Source organism: Hippocampus zosterae, chromosome 1 (genome assembly GCF_025434085.1).
Source record: "Hippocampus zosterae strain Florida chromosome 1, ASM2543408v3, whole genome shotgun sequence".
NCBI classification, from domain to species: domain Eukaryota; kingdom Metazoa; phylum Chordata; class Actinopteri; order Syngnathiformes; family Syngnathidae; genus Hippocampus; species Hippocampus zosterae.
In genome coordinates, this window is record NC_067451.1 from 20,861,051 (window position 1) to 20,868,105 (window position 7,055).

The following is a 7,055-nucleotide window of genomic DNA, read 5'->3' on the forward strand; positions in this document are numbered from 1 at the left end:
TAAAAATCTAATCTTATCATACATTGACATTCATATGGATAGATAAACAGTAAGTCCTACGATACAAAAAATCCTAATTGTAACTTTTAATTAATTATTAAAAAACAAATCATTAGTCGTACATTTGTATATTATCTGTTTTCGAAACGAAACTAACAGTACACTATTCAGGTTAAAGCATACATTGACATTCACATGATTTGATATCATGGTTAGTGAATTGCAAAGTGTATGGCTCCACTGTAATATTGTATTGAATGGTACAGAAATGTGAATTTGTAATTTTGATGAAGTTCACACAAATTAGTTTTTAAAAGGTATAATTACGACTCATGATGCATTTACCATTCAGGTTTCAAAAGGAACAATTTCGGTACAATGGGACCATGAGATAGGCATTCGAACACAAGAATCTTCTACAAGCTGTCCTTTGATGAACATTTCTCATTATTGATTTTCTTTTTAGGACCAGCATCGTGAATAAAACGTGGACTGTGTCATTCATCTCTCATATCTTGTTTAAACAGAGATATGACCAAAACATGCATGACTTCACTTCGCCATTTGTTCGAGAAAAAAATTACCCAAAACAACCCAATATTTTGGGCCAAATTGGGTCAAAAATGTGTAATTAGTAAGACCTTTCATTTTACTAATACATGTAAAAAATTTAAAAACAACAGTGATTTTTTTGGTTTGCCTTTTTCCCATGGCATGTGTATGCAGTTACTGGATCCATAAAGTCAAATAAAATGTGTAATTTATCAGAATATATTGAAAATAATTTGGGAATTTGTGGTCATAAAAAACAACAACAACCCAAAAAAAACATGTTACTCGGAGTCTTTAATTCGCCGACGCAGTTTTATCTACAGTGCTTATTTCTGGTAACCTTTGGTCATGTTATGTTGCTACAATGACACCTGAGTCTGTCGAACGATTGCCCGGGCTGTGTGAACCAAAAGGCAAGGTCCTCCGTCCATCCGGGCAATACGCCAAGGTTTTCGTGTCTAGTCCAGCAGTCCCTCGCTGTGACTGTTTGAGGCGCTGCTGATTCCACTGAATATGAGTAGCGCACAGTGTGCAGTATTCCAGAGGATAAGCAGGAAGAGGAGGAGTTAGTCCGGCCATGAGTTATTCTCCAACTGTGTGTGTGTGTGTGTTTTAAATAGGACGCTTTTAAATTATTATTTTAATTAAGAAAACCAACACTTTCTCTCTATTTGTGGGGTAATTCAGCTGGACTATTTGTTTTTTCCCCCTTTTCTGCTTCTTGTCCCCATTTACAATCACGTTAATTTGATGTACTGTGATATTTTGCCCAGTAGATGGCGACTTCTACTCACGGCCCCTCCAAATGGGGACCTGTAACTTTCCGTTTACCCTCACCACCTGCCTTGTGCATAAGGAGGTCGATGGTTACAGATAAGCGTTCTGAAATCTATCTTGATCTTTAATTTACTCGGTGTGGTTTAGGACAGTGACGCATGTTTTGTACAATATACCCTGGACGACACCCAGAGCAGCTTTCAAATGACATGCACCTTTGACCTCGACATCATCATGCAGTGTGCAGAGAGTATAGTTGTAGAATTAGGTCACCTATTTCCAGTTAAGTGGTGATTGCCTGAAATCAATTATTACACAATTGTGAGCGTGTGCCTTTTGTATTTAATGACCAGTTCCCTAACGTCTCATTGTGTCACAGCTTATTAAAAGGAAAGGAAATGAAATATTGACTCCATATATTTTATTCATGCATCCCGATAATACTGGTGTGCATATACAGAATAGTTAAATGTGATGAATAAGCCTAGACCTGGCATTTGTGAAGTTAAAAAGGTTATGACAGATTGCAATGATTTTTCATACCACACAATTTTAATGTGACTCGTGTGTTTTGACTGTTTGACGTGAATATGTTCTTTTCTCACAAGCCAGTAATAGGCTACTTCAACGCTGCATCTTCATCCTGGCTGGTCCATACTTTGTCTCCCACAGCAGCAGGATGATGCGTCAATGAGTCATTGCAGATGATGTCAGCCTCACTTTATGTACTATAGATCAAACAGATGCACTTATTTTAAACCACACCTCCCTACCACTACATGCAGTTTATATATTACATTTTTCAAAAAAACTACTTCAAATTAAAATCTGCACTTATTGATGTTACTATGAATTGCATACGTTCTCTGCTTTAGGAGTTATCATGTACTGTACATATATAATGTTTTGGCCGTATACTGTGTGTGTGTGTGTGTGTGTGTGTGTGTGTGTGTGTGTGTGTGTGTGTGTGTGTGTGTGCGCGTGTGTGTGTGTGTACACTTTGTATTGTGATGCGTGGGGAAACAAAGAAGATATTTTCAGCGGTTCTGCCAAAATATGCAATCACATTCATTACAAATTCCAAACACTGTAAGCTAATTATGTGCCAAGAGTTTCACTATTTATGTATTTGTCTGTCGTTCACTGTAATTGGTCAAATTTAGAAAACGTTTTTTTAGGGCTTTTTTTCCCCCCTGATTGCTCAGAGTGGTAAGTTTGTGAGTTTGCATGTTCTCGTCGTGCCTGTGTGGGTTTTCTCTATGTCCTCCCGCATTCCAAAAACATGCAAGGTTAACGGGGCACTCTAAATTATTCCGAGTTGTGAGTGTGAGCGCGAATGGTTGTTTGTCTATGTGTGCCCTGCAATTGCCTGGCAGAAGAAGAACATAAACTCAGTGGCACATGGAAACAGGCATGTATTTAACATTGCTAACAAAAAACAGATACATTACACATTTTCATGATAGCTATTGTTATCTGGATTCAAATGGCTTCACATGATATGCCGCTTATTTATTTGTTACAGCAGGTTACTGTTTTATACGTGAAAGGGTCAAGTACCACAATTCAACAGCACATCATCTACCTTGTTTATGTTTATTATGATTATTTGATATTGTGCTTCTTACATGCCGCCATCAATACCGGCCAATTAACATTCTGTCATTCTCATTGTGTCGTTTATGACATTTTTCAAGAGTCCCCACTACATCTAAGAGCTGTAGGAATTATAATATCATATAATATTAATATATATATATTTATTTTTATAATGTTATTCATGTTACAAAAATCTGCCTGAAAGATTTATCAAAACAAATGTCATTGATGAATAATTACTTTTTTGCTTAATTTTTAAACATTTTTTCCCCCACCCATGACTGATAAGTCTGACTTGAAATGCAAATGCTCTGCCTTCTGAAACAGTCGACACCAGGGGGGCCCAAACATTTTTGACCAAAGATCTACTTTTCGATCAAATATAACATCCCGCGATCGACTCGTTACCGCACACGCTCAAACTTACACACATATGCCCTAATGAGCAACAGCAATGACGGCCGGCAAAATGAAATAAACAACAAATAAAGTAGACACAGAAGCAACTCACGCTTACCTTAGTAGAGACCCGATGCGGAGGCATGGGACGCACTTTCGCAGAGTGTTCACGATCCTATCTCAAGTGTACCGTTTCAAAATGCTTCTCCCAGCATTCCAGATTCCCATTCTTCGCCAGTGGCCTCGGTGAATTGTACATGACACAAACTGTGACTAAGAATAATAATAACAATAATAGATATAGCGCTAATAGATATAGATATAACAGCTGTGATCGCAAGGTGCAATCCAAAACTGCTCACCTCCAACAATTTCCGGTGATGCAGGTCACGCGCCACCGTAGGTAAAATGTGACCTGCTTTTTAATGTAATTTTAAAAATACTTTTTGTGAAAGTTAAACTGATGGGATTCGATGGGTGCGGTGTGCACTAACACAAAAATATGATATGATAATATATAAATGGGCAGCCATGGTCTGCACGATTCACAATTCAGGTGGTATCCTGAATAAGAAGGGAATAACAGGACTGATTGTTTAATTTTGGCCAACATGGCAGATCTTTCCCTTTCATTTTACAGCAGACATATCCTCTGGGATCCAATAAATCTATCGAGCCACTCTGTGTAATCGTTTCTTGTACAACTGGAAGCTTCCATTCACAAGGGACTGTTGGCACCATGTGCAACCGAGACATTTCGACAAAGGACAAATGCAGCAAGCAGGTCAATTATCTTGCACCTCTTACCTCCTCAAGAAATGTGTCTACTGTATGTGGACATCAATTGGTTTTACATTTCGGAGTCCAAACTGATATTGTTTTGAAGCAATCAATAATGTAGCATACATTATTTACTGAGGAAAAAAAACGTTTGGGTATGAATGTGCCAGTCTGTCTGAAATCATATTTTTTTTTCTGGATAAGATATCCTTTAAAATGAATGAATAAAAGTGTTCTTTTAATTTAGCAATGAAAACCATAATCAACTTCAACTCTATTATTTAAATTTGTGAGACAAGTTGACTGGAAGACATTGGCAGAAGCTGCATGAGGCTGGTTGTTTTCCACTTGCATTTTGATCCAGTGCTCAGTGGGCACATGAATTGAGTTTTCAGAGAATTTTGTGCCTCAAATCAAACTATAAAATAATCAGATTTCAAATTTAATTCCTTGAGATCTGAGAAGTGTGATGGGGGGGGGGGGGGGGGGAAATTATAGCACTGTGTGTTCTCTTCTCTCCGCTGCATGCTCAAGTCATCGAGCAATATCGCATCTTCCTAAAGACAATGACTTCAATTTCATTTTTAAGAAAGAAAACTTTATTTGTGAATCATAAACAAAACACATTACCACTGTTTCCATTAAGGTAAAATAAAAGGCAGAATGGGAATGGAAGTAAATGAAATTCACAATTTCACTGTCACATTGATGAGCAGGTGTACCCCTCCAAACAATTAAAAAAAAATGATTTGAAACAGATCTTAGCTGGTCCTTTTTCGGACTATGCATTGCCATCAAAGTTCACCATCATACACAGGGGAAAAAATGACAGCATGAAACTCACTAAATACAAGCATACACTACAGGTACATATATTTATCCCCCATTTTTTGTGCATTTTTTGGTGTATTTTTTTGCAAGAATGAAAGGGAAGTGATAACTCATCATAGGCTCATACATATTTCACTTACAACATTACAGTGTTAGTTAGTGTTAGACCAACATGTCAAAGCTGGACAGTTTTTTTTTTGTTTTTTTTTTTTGCTTGTTTTCAAAAGCACAAATAAAAATTTTGGGGAAAATGCAATAAAAACATATGTAGTCACACTATAAGCATTACAAATATTGAAAGAGGTTTTAGTGGAAGCCATAACACATCTGCAGAGTGCGACAATTGTAATACGTAGATGTGTGGCAGAGACAAGAGAAGTACATACAAATATTTCCTGTGTGAGTAATGATGAGGAAAAAGTAAATAAAGCCCAAAAAAAATAAAATCGTTGCTATCTATTTATATATATATATTTCTCTATATAGTAAGTGTTTCCGTAGAGCAGTACATGCAGCAGCCACTTAATGGAGTGACATCATACTGAGTCGCAAAACTTGGGGGGTGGATCATGAGTTACAGGCAGGGGAGGGGGACCAACAGAAGCATAGACGCATGTTTCAGCCTCATACTCATTACTTCATGAGAGGATTGGTGGGATTTAGCTGTTAACAGGGAAGCCCCGGATGCCATTTTCCCAAAATTTTAAGAGGCTCAATTATTAGTGTCGAGACAATCAATCAAACGCTACATTTACAGCATACATATAAGATAGTATGCGACTCCATGATCAGAAACAATCAATTTACTTGCAAACTTGAAGGGGGGAGGGCCAGCCCAAGGCACCCGCCTCCTCGCTTCCTTTCCGGTCCTTTGCCCCTGCGACTTGTCTCCATCCCACCTCATCCTGTCTCACAACAGCAGCGACAAACAGGAAGTGAACAGCATAGTGTAGTATTAACATGATAAAAGCACTGAACCGTTGTGCACTTTGAGAGACAAGATTTCAAGGTGTACGCCAGCCACCCCGCTTCCCCCTGACGGGCCACATCCGCATTACTCCATGCTGTTGTCAGCACACCACAATGTTCAGAGCAGGCCATTTTCCCAGGATGGGTCCCGAGCAGGGTGTGAGGGGCCATGTCTGAGGGGGCGGACATGCAAGAATCGCAGGAGGATGGGAAGGTGGGTGAGTGGGTGTGGTCTCTACATAAAATGGCAAAAAACATGTACTGTGAATCTCTTTAGAGAATTAAGGAAAGTAGGTTTACTTCATCTTGACGTGAAGAGGCAGTGAGTGGGGTTGGGGAGTTAGTTTGTGGTAGCATGGTTGGTGGTGGGGGGGGGGGGGGAGCACAAGCAGGTGAGAAGTGGAAAAGGTATCAGGTAAGGACTGGTTGCTACCAAACATTCAAAGCAGAATTCAAAGCTTTCGCTGCAGCATGGGGACATAAGAAGGGGTGTTATCAAATTCTCAAGCTTCTATGAATAATATTCTGCTTGTTTGCTTCAGAGTCCACCGATTGATAGGTGGACTCTTCCCCCCGGTGATCTTCAGGAGAGTGTGAGGTGTCTTCCCCATCTCTCCAACTTGGCTGCGCTCGTTGCCTTGGGCTTCCAGCTGGAGCAGCAGCACTCATGGTCCATTAAAAGCAGTAAGCAAATTCTTAGTGATCGCACGAGGATGCTCTTTCCATCCTGAGAGTTGATAGCCCACAGGTGACTGAAAGCTTGCTGTGGCTACTTTTCAGCACATGATTTTTCCCGTCCGTGGTCTTTTTTTTTTGTTCAGCTTTTTCTCAAGCGCTGTCAGTGTCCACACGGCAAAGTGTGTGTTAGCATGATTGTGTGAGCATGCATGCGTGTGGATTCTTTGAGATCACAGGAAAACACTGTTGGCAGGAAGGACTCTGCAGCAGTTTTGTTGTGACTGTTAGCCTTTCTTTCGGTGACTCTCCCCTGTGCTATTTACAAGTTGTTTGTCTATATGTTGCGTGTACGTGTTCTATACTGTATGTGTATGCCCAGCCCCAGATTCCATACATCTGACTTCTTTTTCTTGGCTGGCAGAGAGCTTGTACAAAGTATTTGTCCTCTCTCGCTTAGAATGATTCGTCAT